This window comes from Struthio camelus, chromosome 1 (genome assembly GCF_040807025.1).
Source record: "Struthio camelus isolate bStrCam1 chromosome 1, bStrCam1.hap1, whole genome shotgun sequence".
Classification (NCBI taxonomy): Eukaryota; Metazoa; Chordata; class Aves; order Struthioniformes; family Struthionidae; genus Struthio; species Struthio camelus.
Window position 1 is genome coordinate 192776576 of NC_090942.1, and position 20183 is coordinate 192796758.

General features: G+C 44.5%; 1 long non-coding RNA gene across 1 annotated transcript; it reads left to right on the forward strand.

Annotated features, from left to right (window-relative positions):
• The first annotated feature begins 1649 nt into the window (after positions 1 to 1649).
• On the forward strand, positions 1650 to 19966 carry LOC104146532 (uncharacterized). The gene is made up of 5 exons (XR_694694.2): positions 1650 to 1784; positions 4226 to 4471; positions 6203 to 7891; positions 14015 to 14183; positions 18136 to 19966. It is a non-coding gene; the product is annotated as an uncharacterized lncRNA (long non-coding RNA).
• Positions 19967 to 20183: the final 217 nt, after the last annotated feature.

The following is a 20183-nucleotide window of genomic DNA, read 5'->3' on the forward strand; positions in this document are numbered from 1 at the left end:
TTGTTACAAGAAGCTGTTACCAGGAAATGGCTTCCGTTTTTCTTAAAATTTACTTATTGTCCTGACTGTGTACAGGGTCATGAAGCAGCTGGAGCCTGCAGTCTTTGCAGTGAGTCGAGGACCAGTTGATCTGAAATACCAAACAGTAGGAGGTATCAACCTGTCTTTGGGAGCGGGCAATTTAGGACAAAGCTTTCTGAAGAGGCAAAAAGAGGAAAATCAGTTTCAGCACCCAAGGAATTCAATTAAGATAGGTTGCTATGAGAAGGAATCAGTGAGGCTGAAGAAATTTTGCCCTGGAATATGAAGCAAAAAGGGCACAGCAGTAGGTCCAGGGTAAAAGAGATTTTCCTTGCCAAATTCTTGCTTACCGGACTGTTGAGTGACCATTTTAGCTGGCACCAGGAAGAGGCCGCTGAATATGTTCTGCAGCTTGTAGAGCCACAGAAGGCGAAGGCATAAATGAGACGATACGCAGAGGCTCTAAAAGAGACAGAAAGGGAATCACAATCTAATACACACCACCCAAATGTACACCAGTGTTTCCCTTTTGCCAGAGATACAGCAGTGCGTATACACCACACTTACTCTGCTCATGGGTGTGGATACACAAAGGAATCATCTGTTCAGAGTGACTGCCTTTCCTGACATTGCTAGGAAATGGTAAGGAGGTGGAGCTGTGTAAACAGGACTATGAGCCTATTCAGTACTGTAATAAAAAGAAGAGCTGTTGATTTATAATATATAGAAGCCCAGTTGCTTTAACAAGTACTACAGCACAAGCCCGCAGTCAAGTTTTTTTTCATGTGAGCATGAAGTTACTTGTCATTAGTTATCAATGTGTAATAAGTCCTTGAACACTGCACAATAATTGCAGTCAGTTTTTTGCTATGTTCCTTGTATTCCTGGCTTTACAATGGGCTGAAACAGCTAAAAAATGTCCTATATGGGACAGAAGTCACTTTATAATCTAGTGAATGCTAGTTACTAGTTTCTGTTCTTTTTCTTTCTATTTTCCTTTTCTAAAAAGCCAACAATAACAAAAAAACAACCTTCCCCCATCAGCTTTTTAGGGGGGAAAGGAATATGAAATCTTAGCTCAATCTTGGAAAAGCTATGACTAGCTGAAAAAGTTCTGAAAGCAAGCAACCAAGCAAAGCAATGATATTTAGAGGCAAACACTGGTGAATAAAAGGAATGCTTAATGTGGTGTACAGCAAATGCATGTAACTCACTGCTGACTTCAGTGAGTTAACAGCTCAGAAGCTGGCTGCTGTCTCGCTCGCTCGCGCTCGCTCGCTCTCTCTCCCTATACTGATAGTCTCAACTTACATCTCCTTTGATAACCGTAGCAGATGAATATGAAGTGCTTTTCTCAAGTAACCAAACTCAAAAACTTTTCAGATTTGAAATGAACAATAACCTGGCATTGAATTACACCCAGAGCCGTAGTGCAACCTGAATCAGCGTTTAATTCCTAAGTACGTGCTGTTGAAACGGGAGATCACCAAGTTGCATAGTCTCAGACAGATCCAAGTTTAGTAGAACGTACAGTCATTTGTCAGTTGTAGATGAAAAAAGTCTGTTCTACATCTGCAGCTGTATGAGTGACTGCAAACAGTGAGGACTCATGATGGCAACCAGCAGTGATTTGTTAGAAGATACTACAAAGAAGCAATTTCTTCAAAATATTTCTCTGCTCCTCTTTCAGCATTTTTTTTTCCGTCAGTCAACTGTTTTCACGCAAACTGCAGCATCCTAGGATATGATGCCAACTAAATCTGGTATGAAAATGATACAGAGCTGAGTATTGTCTGTACATAGCTGGCATCACATTCACAAGTTACGCAGTCTTCACTGTCAGCTTTCTACAGACGTCAATGAATAAGTACACAAAATGTATGTACAGGTGTTGTTCAGCTAAACCTCTTTCAAAGTGATCCTGCCACTAAAGGATGCTATGGGTCTAACTGCTCTATAGGAGGATGTACTCCCTAATCAAACCACAGGGCTCTGAGAGTCTTTTGGCAGGAGCTATTTGATTACTTTTGAGAGAGCCTCTCCATCAAGAAATGTGTGGGATAACAGTGACACTCTGTGGTGAGCCAGATAAAATACAATTTATTAATACTGATTTTCACAGGTTTTCTTTGTTTTCATCCTTTTTTTTGGAGAGGAAGTTATTAAATATCAGTCTGTAGTTTTCATTCTTGTTGATGGCTTCCAGTATTTTTTGAATACATTAATACATTATTGTTATAAAATGCTCTAAACATGTCAGCTAAGAATGAAACTACAAACAAAACCTTACATCCAAATGCTTGAATTTGGGGAGCGTTCAGAGTGGGATCGAGCTTTTGAGACCCCTCTGTTGCCCTGGAATTTGGCTAGTTGTCAGAACCACATTTTCAGATTCCATGCTTATATTGTCATTTTAATCACATTTTTTTCCTGAGGAATTGTAACTAGGAGAGGCCCATTAAGGAAAACTGGATTTGTATGTTTCAAAGCAGAGTTTCCTTCTGACTAATCTAGAGGGGTACGTATAGCCTCATCAGCTTACCTCCAAGCTTTAATTTTCACTTCCTGTAGGATTAACAGATTCAGAGGACATAACCTGTATTATATATAGTGCAAGTAGGCAGAGAGGACATTATCTGTATTATATATAGTGCGAGTAAGCAGTGTGATTATGCATCATTAGAGAGTCTACGTAGGGCTTTCTCTTAATAGCAACGGAAGGAACAACAGAAGACAGTTCTTCCTTCAAAGTCTCTATGTTCAACGAGTGGAGGAGCAAACAGGTGAGAGGATGGAATGAGAGCGATTTTTTTGCACATAGAATATTTATGCTTTTTGTAAATATGCCCATTTTTTTCTTTTTATACCAGAATAATGAAAGAACTGAGGTTAAGGCATTTCAAGATAGCCAGAACTATCTTCAGAACTATTAACTAGTTCTGAACATGAAGACAGCATGTACTTAGTGTGTAGCATAGATGAAGTTTATGGCTTAAACTGGGGTAGAGACCAAACCGTAAGAGGAAGTGCTAACAGATAGTCTCAGAAAAGGGAGTGACGGTGATAAGATAGGTAAGGAAGCCTAGAAGCTCAGTTTTAATGAGAAAAAAGGCCCTGAGAAAACAAAGCTGAGTGTTAGGAGTCAAGGAGGAAGAGGTCACTGAAGTGAAGAGGTAAGAAGAAGGACCTGGAATGAGAGTTTCAGTGATCTGCACAAACAAGTATTGCCAATTTATGCAGAAAAAAATAGAACAGTTTGAATACCACTTGAATAAATGAATCTGCAGAGAGGACCTGTATCCTGGTCTAATTCTAAACAACTTTGAAAATTATAAATTCAGAGACTGTAATAAAAATATTTATGAAATATATTCTACAACTGTATACAAAAGATGTAGTAGCTCAAACAGAAATCAACTCAAGGTAAGTACTTTTCTTTTCCCTACTAGACATTGCAACATATTCCAGCATTCCAGCTAGGGGATGACAGCATGAGGGGGAAAAAAAAGTAATTGCTCTGAGTCGTATTTCTCCACATCTGCCTCACTGCCAGGGTGCTGTGGGGCCAGCGGCTCCCTGGGGCCTGTCCCACCACCCCATAAGAGAGCAGGGCAGCTGGGGGCAGTCCCGATGCCATGGGACCGCCATCGGGCTGAGGCTGGGTCACATGGTTGCCCACAGGTTGGCTTTGGAGTCGGCAGGAACTGTGGCCAGGCAGGGCAGGGTTGCAGTGAGGCTGGAGCCTGGCGCCGCTGCGATGTCACGGGGCAGGGGCTGGGCTGAAATGGGGGCCCGGGTGGGGGAGGCCCCAGGGGATGGGCAGAGATAGGGAGGCCTGTCAAAGCCCTTAGGGGCCCTGACATTTGCAAGGATGTTATGAAAATAATTTGGGTAAGATTTGTGGGGCCTCCCACAAATTTTCAATTTAGAAATTTTGGATGAAAGCAAAGTGCTAATCTACAAATCAATTTTAGATTAAAAAAAAATTCGTAGTTTTCATGAAAATAATCCTTTGGTTTCAGTGGCATTGGGACTAAGCTTTCACATACCTCTAATTATCTCTTTGATGCAAAGGTCACTGCATAGCTGAAGGAAGAGACAGCTGTGTACAGTGCCTGTGAGACCATTAATGGGAATTGTTATGCTAATAAGAGGTAAAGATCAGTGTGCAGGTGACTTGGAAGTTTTTGCCTTCTTTTCCCAGATACTTCTGGTAATGTGGTAATATAATTAAGGGGCACTGCTTTCTCAAGAAGCGTTTCTGATGGACTCAGCCACACCTTTGCTACACAATTAATGCTGACTTCCAGGGAACTGGTGGCATCACAGCCTTCAAACCTGAGACAGTCGTGCTAAGAGCGTCCTGGTTTAATCCCGAGATGAGATGGTTTCCACGGGGAGTTTTCAACTGTCAGCTCCGTTCTTCAAAGCCTGCTTCTCAGGCCATATTGTAAGCCCTTCTTTCCTCCTATCTACTCCTCTCCCCACCCCCATGGAGTGTGGTCAAAATGGTTTGATAGCTAATATAGTAAAAAAATATCCAGTTACGGAAATATTTAAGGCATTGAAGGAGAGGGATTCTATCCTGTAATGCTAGTCCTAATGATAGTCCTTTGTGATGACTATTTAGGACACAGAGAAATACATGGATAATAAGCAGCAGACAAATAAATTGGCTGAAATTCTGTGAAATTCTACATGGACTCAGCTACCCTTGGCTCTGCTCCTGTGAATTCAGAGACGTGAAACACAAGGCTTGAACATTTGTTCTGCCCACATAAGAAGTAGTTGGGATAAGGGCTGTCCTCATCTCTGAACACAATGAGGGAACTTCTGAATTATTTAGAAAGTGGCCTTTCTGTTCTGGCAATAGATTCACTCAGGACTGAGCTCATCTGCTTTTACTTTCTTTTCTTTCATTCTCTCTTAAACAGACTTGTAATTGCATCCATGTATTATTTATTGGAAATAGTATGCTTTTATGACATAGCTGGGGATGGAACAGGCTCTGTTAGGGGTATTTTGCACCCCAGATTTTGGGTGGTTGGTGGGAAGGGAGAAAACAGGCTACGATTCAGTGTGGGTGGGGTATGAGGATTTTATGAAAGAGAGGGTAGAGTGGCCCCTATTTGCCCCTGAATTACTCTACTGTGTGTCGTGGAATACCTGAAAGCAGTCTTCATTAAAACTGTGCCCTAGGTGCCTCACTCTGGCTTTGTTTCTTTTTCCTTTTTCTTCTCCTTTTTTTTTTTTTTAACAGAAGAAGCCTATTTCTGTAGCGTGTTAGCAGGCAACGGACTAACGATTCTATCACATCGTATTTCAGATACTCAAGTTATTCATCAGTTGGTAGAATCACTACCCTAGCTTCCTGTATCTGTATTTGGGTTTACTTTTAAGAAATTAGAGCATTATGAATGCCTTGTCAAATGAAACAATCGTGCACCACAGCCACCTAACAAGCTTCAGAGAAGGTGTGCAAACGTAAAGGCAGGTGAAACATGTAAGGATCAATAGATGAATCACTAAAGCCATTGCTATTTCACAAAATACCACCGGCGTTGGTTTTACAGTCCACTGTAATATGAGAAGAGGGTTCCCTCAAAATGGAGAACAGGCAGACTAAGGATCGAGGCAGCGATTTAGCTTTTCATTTAAAAAAAAAAAGGTTAAAACTCAAACAGATAGTTAACTTTCAGCCTGGTGCACGCTGCACAATATGCGACAAATGTCCTGCTGGGCCAGGCTTGGCTGCCCTCCGTACAGTGATCCTCTTCTCTTATTCCCAGCTCCTCTGGCCTCCTGCCCTTTTTCAGTTTATTTTCAAAGAAGATCACACACGAGCATTCAGTGCATCGCTTATCACACACATGACGGTATATTTGTATTGTTAGATCAACTGTGTGACAACTGCTGCAAAAAAGCATTAGCTCTGGAGCTGACCTAAAGTCTCAACACAGTAGCACATCTTACACACCCACAAGCTGTGCAAACGTTGTGGAGGCTCTCAGTGCCCGTCACCTCTAGGCGAGAGAGAACTCTGTAAGTGCTTCAGCCTTTGCTCACAGAAATATCCAGCAAAATATGGTCTCTAGGACCCCTTGCGATACTGTGCAGTCTATCTGGGCTGGACTCCTTGGAGTTTTTTATTTTTCAGATTTATATTTGTTTTTCCTTTTAGGAAAAGATGCAAACTTGACATACTGTGCCCCAAGGGAGGAAATATGACTCTCTCAGGTCACTCAAGACCTATTGCTGGCTAGTCACATCCATGCGCTGTGCTGAAATTCACCCCAAGAGACGGTGGCTTGCAACATGGAGCTGTCACGCAGCGGTCCTTGCCAGGGAGCCGCACCTCCTGCAGGTACACGGGGCACCCCTGTGGGGCTGGCAAAATGCAGATGAATCACGCCTCCCTCTTCCTCTTCAAATAAAGGTAGTGGGGGAGCAGGTCTGCATTAACGCTGGGAGGGGAACACTGCAACCGCTTCAGTTCTGTATGCATCTGAGAAGCCTTTCAGTGAGCAAAACCCAACCGATAAAAAAGGTACATATCGGCTTTGCTAGGGCTCTGCCTAACCATCAGCCACTCTTGTGCAAGGATCTCTGGAAACTATTTCAGGAGCACGTTTTTTCTTTTGGTGTGTGAAGTTCAAGTGGTGCTGTCTAGTTAAAACAGTCTTCCTTTCTTTTAGCGGATTTTTTTTCCCTTTCATCATAGAAGACTGACTTTGCCTCACTTTCGATAGTTAAGATGTAGTAAAAATGCTGATGTAAAGCATTTTATAGACTTTCACCCCAGGAAAGGCTTTTTTGTCTGTTGTCTTTCAAGGAGACACTAAAGTTTGCACTTGGGTACCCTTCCTCAAGTCTCTGTTGCAATGGCCCGCCTAACAGATAGTAAATGAAAGACAATGCTAGGGAGATTATTTTTTCGCCTTTTCAAGTTAAGACCATATAAAAAATTGTCAGTTGTCTCATTGCTCATCTTTAAATGTGCAGTGCGCCCTTGGGCTGTGATTCAGCAAATTCCAGGAGTAACGTTTGTTTCAAACTGAGTTTCCTCTGTGTCCTGCTGGGGGTGGATTTCCCATTTGAGAAGCCAAGGAACAAAAGGTCATTTATTTCTGTATGTGGTGGGGAGGAAACTGCCACACTGTCTCTCCACCTCTTCCTGCAAAACGTTGGCTCTTTTTCATGCTGATCACTTAAGGTCGCAAATAAAAACGAAATTTAGAGGCAGCAAAGCTGCACCGCTCGCACCGGCCAGGGCCCACAAGAGGCTCTGGCCGTCCCGGAAGAGCTGCTGCAGGGCCTGGGTCTGTGATGCTGCAGGCAGCAGGCAACCCCGAGCCCCAGGTACGCTTGCTGGGGGGATCCCAGCCTCAGCCTCTCCTGTAACATCAGCGACGTCCAGTTGGCATGCACCACAGCAAGGAGAACCCTGCCACGCTCCACCGAAACCCACCAGAAAACCTGCTCAGCAAAACTCCCTCTGCGGAGCATTTTTGGCCCTATCTCCTGGGCTCTCCATACCTGCTTGCCTCAGTGTCTCCAGGCTCTGGGCATTTATTGCACGCATGGCTAGTGCTTCACAGGAATGCTTTCTGCCAGATATTATAGAGATGCACGCGAGGGACAGAGCAGGTTTTCTTGTTTCTGCTGCCTCGAGTGCCAGTGCCTCTACTCTGCAGCAACGATCGCTGCAGGGGCACGAGGGCAAGCTCTGCTCCACCGCTTTCTCCGCTCACATCCCACATCCCCGCATGGAAGGCACCGAAGCCAAAGGGACCAGCTGAACCAGACACGCATAAGCGCAGGAAAGCAAACAGCCGGCTGCTAAATGCTCTTAGCACAGCATCAAGTCGGGGTGAGATTCTGTAACGCGGTTTGAAGATGTATATATATTGATATCGGCCTTGCTTGTTTTAGGTCTTTCTTTTCCATTCCTTCTTTTTATCAAATTATATTTTTCCATGAAAAAGGTACATAATTTTCCTTGGGATAATTTAAACCTATGGAAATCAAATTTGAGTGCTAAATGCTTAGCATGCACCTGCATGGCAAATCGTCCTCCAGATATCCCAAGGGTGCACTGAGCAGCCAAGAAGAAGCTCCGTCTCTCAAGCATTTTAACATTAGACTGAAGCATCCTACAGGAAATGGTGTAGCACAGGCATGAGAGCCAAAAGGGTCTCTGTGCTCACCGGGGAGTTGAAATGCTCAAGGGCCTGGGACCCTCTTTTGTGGTGAGAGTCTCTGTCCAATTCCATTTAATCCACTGAAGGAAAGACCTCTAAAATCGTGGTTCTTTGGGCCTAGGGGCTCTCAGGGCTCAAAATTCTGTTAAGATTAAAACTAAGAAATTTAGCAGGATGCTTTAGTCTCTACTGTATTTTGAAATGAATGAGAGTGGTGGGAGAGGAGGTAGAGAAGAAACATTTTTAGGCAACAGAAGTCACCTGCTTTCAAGGAAGAACTCATTCAACCTAGAAACACCAAAGAAAAATGCACAGATAAGATCCTCTTCTCCTTGCACCAGTGCCTTTTACAATTTTTAAGAAATTAATCATCCAGCTGTTACCAGTGGTGTTAGTAGCGTCAGTTCGTAGAGGGCATCAGCTGGAATACAGAATTTCATCCGTAAAGAAACAGTGACAGAACTGTAAAAGGATATGACAAGACCTTTTACAGGAAGGTCTCAATAAAAGAAAGCCTTCCAAGTGAAAAAAGTTACAACTTTTAGCCACATTAATATGTGGCTAAAAGAACTATTAGATGCCATAAAATAGGGCTTCAGTGTTCATTTGGCCTCAGTAATCATAGTTATCGGTTTAGTTAAATTGCACTGAACTATATAATGAATTATATAACAAACATAAGTTTGTTACATAGCAAGGAGGATAAAATCATATCCTCAGACCTTTTCATATTTGCAGTTAATATATGCAGACTTTGGCTTGCTGTAGATAGTCGTAGTTTGCTTTTAACACCCAAGTTTCCAAGGCATCTGTTTTGTATTCAACTGTCCAAACCAGGCCAAGAGGTTTTTAGGAGATGGGAGAATCCAGGCAGAGACAAACAGGCTCAGGTTATTTGTGCAACCGGATAGCGAGTAAATGAAAAAAGACACATCTCTGTTGCTTATCCATCTGTGTCAAACAACCGTCCTAGAGGCACAACATTAAAAAAAAGGCTCTGTATTGCATTGCTCCGCCAAAAAAGAAAAAAATTCCTTAGTTCATTGGTGTTTAGATATTGCGACTTAGATGGTACAAAACAAAGTGTTAGGGTCAGTCTTTTAAACTCGTCATGGATTAAAGGGTTGTCCTGCTGCTGCTTTACTCTTAATGTTTGGGCTCTGGATGAGCGCATTTAACTCTACAGAATTATTTGCTTGTGGTTAAAAAAGGCACTGAAGGGTTGTACCACTGCCGAGTTCCCAATGGAAAATTTTGGCAGTTTTCTCCAAGGGAAAAAGTAGGCTCCTCTGGCAGTAAATAGAGGTAGCCACAAGCCTTTGGTAGAGATCAGCAATTACAAACTCAGGTAACGAGGCAGGGGCTGGGGAAGAAGGGGTTTCTCCTGGCAGTGGGAATCGCAAACGTCTGAAACAGATTAGCCAACATCCTAGTTACCGAAAACGCTCTCTTCCCTTGAAGCGGCAATTTGGCAATTTACCCCATCTCATGGGGCATCATGTGATTTACCATCCTTGTTTCCTGGAATAAGGCTTTTCTAGAGACTCGTTCACTTTATGCAACTTATCCACTGTACGGGGTTATCAAAATGATGTTGGCTCATAACATTTCAAAGAGCAACACAGAGTTTACTTCTTCTAATTATTTTCCATTTTTTCCTGTGCTGAAGAGCATGTTAAAAAAAGCATGTTAGTAAACCTAACTAGTCCTGCCCTGCTTTAATCCTAAACCCTTGCACTGTGCTCCTACAGTGGCTCTTAAATGCGCCGGTGGCAAAACCTCCCCAGTTCAAATGGAGCAGCGATGAAGTTTGTAGGAATTAGTCAGCTATAGGTAGGGAAATCAGATACTCCTTTTTCTTTTTGTTAATCCTGTAGGAGCTGCTGCCAGCTGGGAGGGCGTGCAGGAATTCACAATTTTCATCTTCCTTGGCATTACACAACACAGCATCTGCAGTGATTTCAGTGGCAGACAAAAGAAAAGTCCTCAAGACACTTTCCTGTCACAAATTTGAAGTATTCTTTGGGTAACGGGCCCCAGAGCCCACTCTGGTAGTTGAAGATCCCTTCCCAGCAGCTCTTCTGGCTGTGAACTCAGTTCCCTTGATAATTCTGGTCTTGGCTGTCTCAAGGCCAAAAGGAGATTTTTTGTATCAGGAAGAGCTTTTAAGTAGGCTGTTTCTTTCTTTTTTAATTTTTTGCCACCAGTTTTTTGTTTGGGTCTCTTTATTAAGCAAAAGCATTACTGAGGTAATAGTCCTGCTGCTGCATTTTCCCTTCCAGCCTTGTAACCTGCTCCCTGCCTCTGGTCTCTGCTGGTAGCTTCTCACAGCTTCATCAGCTCTCTTTAATGGCCTTATATTTGGTCAGTATTCAGCTGTTAGCGTGATCTGCTTTTCCTTGGCCTTGCATCTGGTGACTAGGGGCTAAACGTGGCCAAAGTAGCAAAAGTGGCCAAGTCATAGACTAATTTGGAAGGGATATCTGGCTCGATATGGGACTTAAAGCAGGGCCTCCTCCAAGGCTGGATCTTGCTCTGGCATCAGACCAGGTTGCTCAAGGCCTTGTCCGTCAGTTTTGAACACCTCCAAGGATGAAAATTCAGCACAGATTTATCTTTTAATTTCTGACCATGAATTTTCCATCGGTTCCCAAAGAGAGGGAAAGCAGGGAGCCAAAAAAAATCCAATGGTAATAAAAGCACTGCAGGCAGGACAATTCTCCTCTCATGGGCTCACATCATGACTTCCATATTTGACCCCACTCACAACTTCTACCATTACACCAAACTGTTTCAACTCAAGCGTTAGCTTACTTCTGCTCTTGCGAATTGTCCTTGTTCCTCTGTAATTGCCAAGTTTCTTTTCAACGCTTTAGAAATACGGCCCCGCAGCAGCTCAACGAGGGAACACTTGGACGGGAGCTGCAGCCGAGCACTACTGCTGCAGGTTTTTCTGTATAATGAGTTGATCTGGCTGAGCAGGCAGCTATTGCAAAAGCCACGTGGGACAGCCCTCCATTGAGCTTTGCTTCCTAAACACGCATTTCCAAGACGCTTTGGTGGCGAGCACCAGGCGGTCGCTGGGGTTCCTCTGACGCGCCCTGGCCCCGTTTCGTGGGGATCTTGCCCTCACCAGGCAGACCCAGACCAGCGGCAGAAGCCGCTGGGGTAATTTTTGGCCGTGAGGAGAAGATGACAGCCCAAGGCCCATGTGAGAGCAGTGGGAGCCATCCCCAAAAGAGCAACTGCTCCAAGACAGAGATCTGCACAGGTTAAGTTACTGCTATGCTCAACTGCAGGAATTGTTCGATCTAATTTAGTTCTGCACACTTTGAGTATTCTCTATTTGAAACAACATACATTAACATTAGTGCACAGCAATCAGGTGCAAAAAGAAAGCTTACACTATTATTTCCACTAATACTGGATTTCTCCTGAATGGCCTCAGTTTTCCTCTGAGCCTCCAGGTGAGATACAGCTCATTTCACTGACTGATAGATGCGTGCTGGATGGCTAAAGGATTCGTTTCATAAGAATAGCTTTTTTTCAGATAGGACATGGAAGAAAAGATTGCCAAAAACCATTTTGTTAGAAAACAGACTGTGTAATCCTGGGGAATGTTATAATTACCATTTTGGTATAGTTGTGGTTGTAGACTAATACCCTCCTCTTAAAGAAACCCTGAAATATCCCCTATAAAGGTTCACCGCAAGTAAATTACAAGAACAACCAAGGAGCAAAACCACATGTGATGACACCTCTTAAAAAGACTAATACCATGACGAAATGGTATTAAAAACCAGTAATAGAATTAGGATCATGACAAGAGGCAAACGACGATTAGAAGTATTTTGGCATCAAAGGGTCAATTAATTGGCCTCATCTTCATCCACACTTCTTTCTGATGCTTGATTTTTCACAACACGTTTCCCTGAGTCGCATCCAGGACTGCCTTGAGATCGCTGCCCAGATACTGTTAAAAATCCTGGGTTTGTAGCTGGGGGGATATCTGAGGCCAAGGCTCAGGTCCAGACTCCGAACCCCACGACGCAGCGATTGCAATCTGAGTTTCCCACATCTACGTGCCTGCCACCGCTGTGTGTCTGACCAGAAACAGAAACCTCTGCTCTGAATTGATATAAAGCTTTTCATGTCAAAAGCTCTCATACTTTAAATCAGTACAGCATGATTGACTTCTTGCCTGTTATGGTTACGAGAAACAATTTCTCTGAAGTTCACAAAGTTCGTGAACTGTTCTCCAAGTTGCTATTCTCCCTGTGGCCTTTTTTTTTTTTTTTCTTCATTTGCATATACCGGCTAACCACATTTGGACACGGCAACAAGGTTTTTCAGCAGGCCACTACTGTTCCCACAAATAAAACTCACTTGGCAAACACCAGCCCCGCAGTAACACCTTACTTAATTCACGTACAGACAAACAATATTTATTTTTTAACCAAGCAATCATCGTGACGGGGTTGCGAAGCCATCAGTTTCTACAACAAGAGGACAAATACACATGGTCCCAAGCAGAGTTTAATAAAGGAAACAAAAGTCTTTGGAAAGACCAAACTGAAGGTTTTCTTGGGAAGAAAAATATCATTTTAGAACAAGGCTGAGGCATGTATTTCCAAAGAGCAGCTATGAATCGAGAAGAAGCAGATACCTTTGTAAATTGAATTTTCATGCCTTCCTCTTGTGGCATCTACCTTGGACTGGAGTAGATGCTAGGACACTCTGCCTGGTCTGGCTCATTGGGAGGCCTAACCTGAGTGCCAGCAACCTGGCATTTTTGACAGCATCTGGGCAGCAGTCCTGGATGTGACTCAGGGAAATGTGTTATGAAAAATCAAGCATCAGAAATCTCCATTTTTTTCCTGCAAGCATGGGTTGAAGAGGCAACTGCCGGCTCACAGCCCTGGCTCCTGCCAACTCGCTTTTTCAAGCTTGAAGACCAGCGAAGCATCAGACAAGTAAAGCATCACCTTGATTTTATTTTTCAGCAACAGACCACCAGCCCACACACTGAGCAGGGGCCTGTTCTCCTTGTAGAAAAAGGTGTAAGTTTTACTCCTCATTATTTGCTGTTTTTTTACAGCACTTAGTAAGTACTTATCCTTGAACAAAGTAAATGATGATCCGTGCTAGAGGTCCACTGCCAAACGCAGGTAGTATTTCCAGAGACCCAAATGTCAGACCAGGACAGGGCCAGCAGGCATCTGCTCGTCCCTGTTCTCTCCTGAAACAGCACACGTCCCAGCAGTAATTCAATTTAAACCAGCTGAAGGAGGCCACTTTGGAGGGGGGAAAAAACATTTGCAGAGGAAACCAGAGTCCAGAAAGCAGAACAAAGACAGCAAACAAAGAGAGCAAATGAAGGCAGCTCTTCCCTGGCTGCCAGGGGCCGCCCGGCCACGGGGACTCCAGGCGCTGTCACTCCTTGCTGAGCACGGACGGCATCGCCCCCCCCCCAGCCGAAACGGGGCGATGGCCTGGCATGGACCCCTTGGCAAAATAAAAATCAGCAAAAGTATGCCAGGGACATCTTAATTTAAGCATTAAAAAAAAGGAAAAGTCCGGTGCTGGTGTTGCCCATGGGCTGCTTGGATGCTTATTTGCAAAATGCAGCTGCGAAGGGCCCCTGCGCCGTGGCAGCCCTGTCCGAGCAGCAGCGACTGCTGCCATACAGGGTTAGCTCCAGCATCAAAAAACCCTGCAAACAGGGCCTCAAAGTGATTTTCATTCCTTTTTGGTGGTGGAATTAAATGGCATTTATTGCTGTTTTCTTGCAGGTGAAAAAAGCGGTGGGAAAGAAAATACATGGAAGAAAAAAGCATCCCGGGTCCAGGAATGTCCTTGCTATGAACTTCAAGACTGCATCCTATAAAGCACATTATTCCCATGATTCTAGTACAAGTACAGCCCTAAAAACAATGTCAACCTCTTAGAAAGGCAAAAAAGGTAAAGTAGTATAACTAATAGAGCTAAATTTAAAAAAAAAAGCAAGGACAGTCAGACAGTGCAGAAAGTTTCAGCGGGGAAATGAAAGCTACAACGCAACCAAGCAGTCTAATTAAAGTTATCAACTGCCAAGTCGAGAAAATTAAGCAATAAGTGCCAGACAGACCGTTTGCTTTTGTCATACCCTGCCCGCGTTTTCTAGGTTATTTATACATGGTCTGTGCTGTGGTGCTGTGTCCTCCCGGCGTCACTCACATTCATATGCAGCCGTTCAGTCCAGCGCATTCAGCCCGAGGGAGTGAGCCGTGGCCAACGCCGCAGCGTTGGCAAAGATTTACCCAGGAGCAGAAACTGCCAGCACGCCATCAAAGTCTGAATTTTCAAAGATTTAAACGCAGCAAAAAGAAAATAATGCGTGTGAGCATTGCTCACTAACGGAGCTGCGGGAAAGCTCCAGCCTGGCCTTGTTCTTGCATTTCTTTTAGAACTTGGTGAATTATCATGAGCAAGTTTAGAGCTGACAAACCACAGATCACTGTGGCAGTGGAAAAAGAAAAAAACTAGCTTTTCTGACCAAGCTGGAAGTGAAAGTGACGCTTGCTGCTGCCCTACCCAAACCTCCTGGCTGCAGCATCTACTTTCTGCCAGGGAAAGGCCCTAATGGGGCAGGAGGGGATCGGGGCCAAGATGCTCTCCAGCCACAGGACCCATCTGGGGAGCAAATTTCTAGAAAATATTAATGATGCTCCAGTGGGTTAAAGATGGCCAGGAAGTCGTGGGAAGAAGGGCACCGGCTTTGCCCGGGCTCGGCAGGACCACGCAAAGCTCTCGCTTGGGGTGGTTTTCAGTCTGTAGAGGGATGCGGCCAGGAGCATTTCAAGCCCTTTTCGCGCACAGAAGCAGCGAATCTGGTCGTTGCTCCATAGGCCCAGCAGTACCAAAGGCACACTGCCAAAGATGTGCGTTTGCTGAGTTGGGAAACTTGCCATGAAACCAGGAGGAGTCGCAACAGTCGATTCCCTGCCCCGCTCACGCCAGCAGGCATCAGACGGCCATTGGGGCCGAGCTCGGGCTGCCCATGGGAACACGGCTGCGGTAGCAGTCGGGCAACTGGACAGGAAGCAGCGAGAAGACAAGGTCCATGCCCAGATCCGTGAGAAAATGCCTTGGACATGCTCCCAGCAGGCTTCATCGCCTGGTCCTTAAATGCCAGGGGAGACGTTTTGCCTCGTGTGGACGGAGCAATCTTTGAGACACACCAAGAGGTAGTTAATAAAAGCACCCTATTCCAGCACCCCGGGCATTCGCACAGAGCAGACTATGAAAAGGAAAAGTAAGGTTTCCATGTACAGTGCACCCGCTGCTAAATAAACCCACTCGTAAACGTGCAACACTTTATTCCTTTTCCACTGAGAGTTTTGGCACAAAAAGAGGAGCCAGGTTGCAGAGAGAAGGGAAGACTTTGTCAGACCAGAGCTCCTGCACAATAGGAAGTAGCTGATTATTTAGCTCTTCCTCCTGGTCATTTTTAAATCTGAGATGAAATCCGAATTTACATCTGAAATGCACAGAGAGAAGTACATGGGAGGCAGAAGAGCTCAGACTGTAGCACTACTGCATAAACCTAAACCGGCTTAACTCCTACCTGACTTTTATCATCAGACTAAATCCAGCAACAGTAACCTAAGCAACCAACACAGCGATACGTCCATGCAAAATGTCACAAATGAGGCGGGGGGGGGGGGGTTTAACCTCTTCTAAGAAGTTCTCAGTCAACTTGCACCTTGCAAACCACTCAAAACCTTTTAAAATAAATAGCCACCCCAATTTACCTGTTCAGTTCCCAGAGACAAAGGAGAACCTGCCTGATTTGAAATTTTGATCAATTTTACATCATTAATTCCATGCTGGTCAGGAGCATCTTATGCACACACGGAGTTCATCAAGTATAAAAACCAGAAATAACCTTAATATGCAGGCAAACCCTTGGATACTGAACCTGTATCAAGTCGGTAAAAACCCTCCAGTGATGAATTTTTGCCTCTCTGGTATGACTTTTGCTTCTCGTACAGCCTTAGCTTGGAAGCAGTGTGTCCCAATTTAGTAACCCTTTCTGATGATTTCTAAATGAGAAGAGAGAAGAAAACAAGAGAAGTCCCTGAATGCTCAGTGTTAATGCTTTAATGCACAGAGCATTTATCTCTGAGTAGGTGACTGGGTTTGAGGTAATAGCAACAAACTACAGAATCAAATTGATCAGCTCAAGGGCTCTAACAACATTTGGTATATCCCTGCAACCACAAGCATAAAAAGCAGTCCATAGGTCACGTCCACAAGAGTCATAGAAGTTAATACATGCAGCTTCTACGCCTGCAGCATTCACAGTTTCAAATTTTTCTCTCCCATCTCTAAGGGCCAAAAATCTTTCTTCTTTTTCTTTTAAAGAGAAGCTAATATGTGTTTGCTTAGGTTAGCTAATGCTCCTGGAGTACTCCGAGAGCTGAGATGTTGAGTAAAATACTAAATAAAGATAAAACTGGGGAAATCGCAAGCAGCGATTTCATTCCTCCCCAGTAGCTTTTATATTACAAGCACAAGCCCTGTTGAATTCTCCTAAAAGCTCCTTCCTGGATTTTAAGACTTTGCAAAGCTTCACGCCCCCAGACACTTGGGGTTGTGCTGCTGACACCAAGGTGCAATTCAAAACCACGTCAGTTTGACAGCAGCACCCTTGCTGCCGAAGCCAAGAGCTAACGTAGCCACTTCGCTAGGAACTCTCCTTTGGGCAGTGCCCCCTCCTCAGCCAAGGGTTAAATGTTTCAGCTCAGAGTAGTGACATTTCGAGATTACAGAGCTGGTAGCGAGAGTTATCACCGTGAGCGCCCAGCAGTCTGCACATCCCGTCTCCCGTTAAGTGTTACCACGCCGGCCGTTTGGACTGAGATCGGTCTGGGCAAGACACGTGCGTCAGCATGTACTTAAGCAGCGTTTTGGTTCATGTTGAGATATACAGAGAAAAGTTAGTTGTTCTACTTGCGGCGGTGTTACTTTTTTTAGTATTTGTTCTAAACCAGTAAAGGCAACAGCCTGAGCTGTTCAGAGACATGAAACCGCTGCTTTTTCACCAAGTCAAAAATTTTCTTTAAAGTTTGTATATGTTCAATTTAAGCTTGCGAATCTGACCACTCCTCCAAAGGTTCCTTCTACACATGCTGCTTTCTGGAGAATTCCTGCATGCAGCCATACTTAACACAATTAAAAAAACCCAGCAAAACACAAACTGCTTCTGCAGAAGGATTCTCACACACCTAAATCACAGCTGAAGCACCTGGGCCAGACCTCCCTGTGGCCGTTTCTCCTGGAAGCAAGGATCAGCCGTGGCAGAGAAAGCAGGGAGCCCTTAAATAATGTTTTCCATCTTATTAAAATCCAGGCAGTATTTACATTTCAGGCAGCCCTACCACAGTGCGTAAGTAAGAAATAGAGGGGAGCGGGAGCTGCGAAGCAGATAGAGCAGAAAGGAACAGCCCTGGCTCTCATTACAGGGCAAAACGTGCAGCTTCCCCCAGCATAGGCTTGTACAAACCTAGAGCCAAACTTGCAGAAGCCACTGGCAAAATATTTGATTTCACCCTCACTCTCCTTCACAAATTGACCTTTTCATTTGCAGGAGAACAGCCTAATATTAATTTTATACTATACACAGTAAACCTAGGTGTGCTAAATCCTACAGATAATTTATATGGGGGCTCATCTGGCTCTGTCAGATAGAATACATATATATTTATATACACACACACATAAATATAAATATATATATAAAGCTACTAAAGAAGATGATCCACTTGCAAATAATTAAGATACAGACCCAGCCGAGCTCCCTTATGCTTCATTTCAGCACATTAGAAAAACCCAAACAACAAACCACAATTCACCCATTTGTTTTCCACAGGTTCCCATTGAGCAATCTTTGTGTGGTCCTCGGCCCTGCTTCACCTTTACTGCGCAAACCAAAAACTAACGCAGTCCTGCGGTTCCTGCACTGTGTATGGGTGAGTGCTGCCATCCGAGGTATCTAAATGCTTCACCAAACTTGGAATTTTTCCTCTGAGATTAAGCAGTGACATTAACCCTGTTTTACAGCTAGGAGATGAAGGCAGAGAGCACCAAGGACTAACTCCCTTTAGCCTTCGCTTTAAAACAGCAGACTCATGTTTTGAACATGTCTCAGGCATGATATACAATACTGTGATAGCCCTAGCATACTTCTTTGAAATGAAGGTTGGAAAAATCCCTACGTTCCTCTATAAATCTAAATTCTGCTCAGGAAAGATTTATTATGAACTTATTACAAGAAGAAGCTGCTCGTGCTGCTGCAGCAGCAGCTGGAAACCTCCAGGCCTTACTCCAAAGCACAGCCTAGACCTGTCTGCTATCCCGGTTGCCAACAGAGTAATGCATACTGACAGCAAAAGCAAAAAAAAATGCAAACGAGGGCCTCAGCTGCTCTAGTTTGTAACACGGCATCTGAACATGACGCCTTTTTTATTAGCAATCTAAAGGAAGGTCCACCACCGTGAAGTGGACCAGGGCAGCGCTGGTCTCAGCTCACCCTGCCGATGCTGCGGCTGCGGAGGGAGGTATAACTTGTGTAGGGAAAGCCTAGATGGATGGGGGCTGTAACGGCAAACCGCTGCGGCAAAATCTTCTGGGCTTCGCCTGGCAGAGCTCGCAATTTTCCATTGGTTTTTCCTTTTCTTCTTGAAAAGTGTTTCCTAATGGCTCAGCGTAATTTTTTGCCCTAAACATGTGTGAATAGAAGCATAATTATGCCACAGCAGGGAGTGTTTTTACGCAGTTGAGAGAAGGAACACAACACGTACCTAGGTTGCTTTGGTAGAAAAGACTAGTCTGAAATGGACTCCAAAGGCAGAGGGTATTACGTATCAAATTAGAATAATGAAATGGGTCAAATTTGAGGCCCGAACTACCACACAAGTCCACTGAGATTTTAAATAGTTTTAAAAATATGCCTGTCACGGGAGTCCCTTACTCGTTCGTTTGTTTAGCAGATAGAGCAAATGAAAGTGTTTACGTTTTAAGCAAGCACAGGGAATACGCAGATATTCTCCAGTTGCTTCTTTTTTCCCTAAAATGTCTCTTGAAGTACTGTGCACTTTACTCCAGTGCAGTGTCTTTCAAGTCATCTAGGTAGGATCTGCTGCACAATCACAGATTCCAAAAAACGCCCGATTTTAGAGTGTCATTTTGTCAATCAAAAGCTAAAGGAACCAAAGAGATTGAGAGTTGCTTCTGGAGATGGGAGTTGGGTCTTTTGAAAAAAAAAATCTCAGTTTTTGGCTTTTATATTCCCATGGAAGAGCATTTGCAAAGACCCTGATATTTGCAAAGCATGATTGCAAATCATGATTGCAAATATCAGGCACTGGAGGCTCCTCTCCATCATCTCCGTATCTATGGAGAGCGAAGGCCTCCTCCAGGGCGACTACGATGACTCCCTCCCCAGGGACATGGGGTGAGGAGGGCAAACCCACCGCTGCAGAGCCGCAGGCGGCCTTCCAGCAGGTCAAGAGTTTCTCCTTTTCACTGGCACTGCCATGTAATTAAAGCAGGACTGTACTAATTAGGGGGCCACTGGGCAATACAAATCCCCCTCTGTCCCCAGCGGGGTCACTCAACGCCAGATGGCAGCCCAGGAGCCCTGGGAACAGCCGGCTCCTGCCCAACATTTGCCTTTAGGAAGCCCCCTGCAGCACAGCAGGCGGGCGCAGAAGGGCCCGTCCGAGCCCAACATTTGCCTTTAGGAAGCCCCCTGCAGCACAGCAGGCGGGCGCAGAAGGGCCCGTCCGCGTGGCAAGCGGAGCTGGAAATTTGTACTGAAGCAACGGTCGGAGCGTAACACCAGGAACTTGGAAAGCACGTTTCTGAAAGTAGAAAGGGACTGCGAAAGCTCCTCGACACTACGGTGCACCTTCAAAC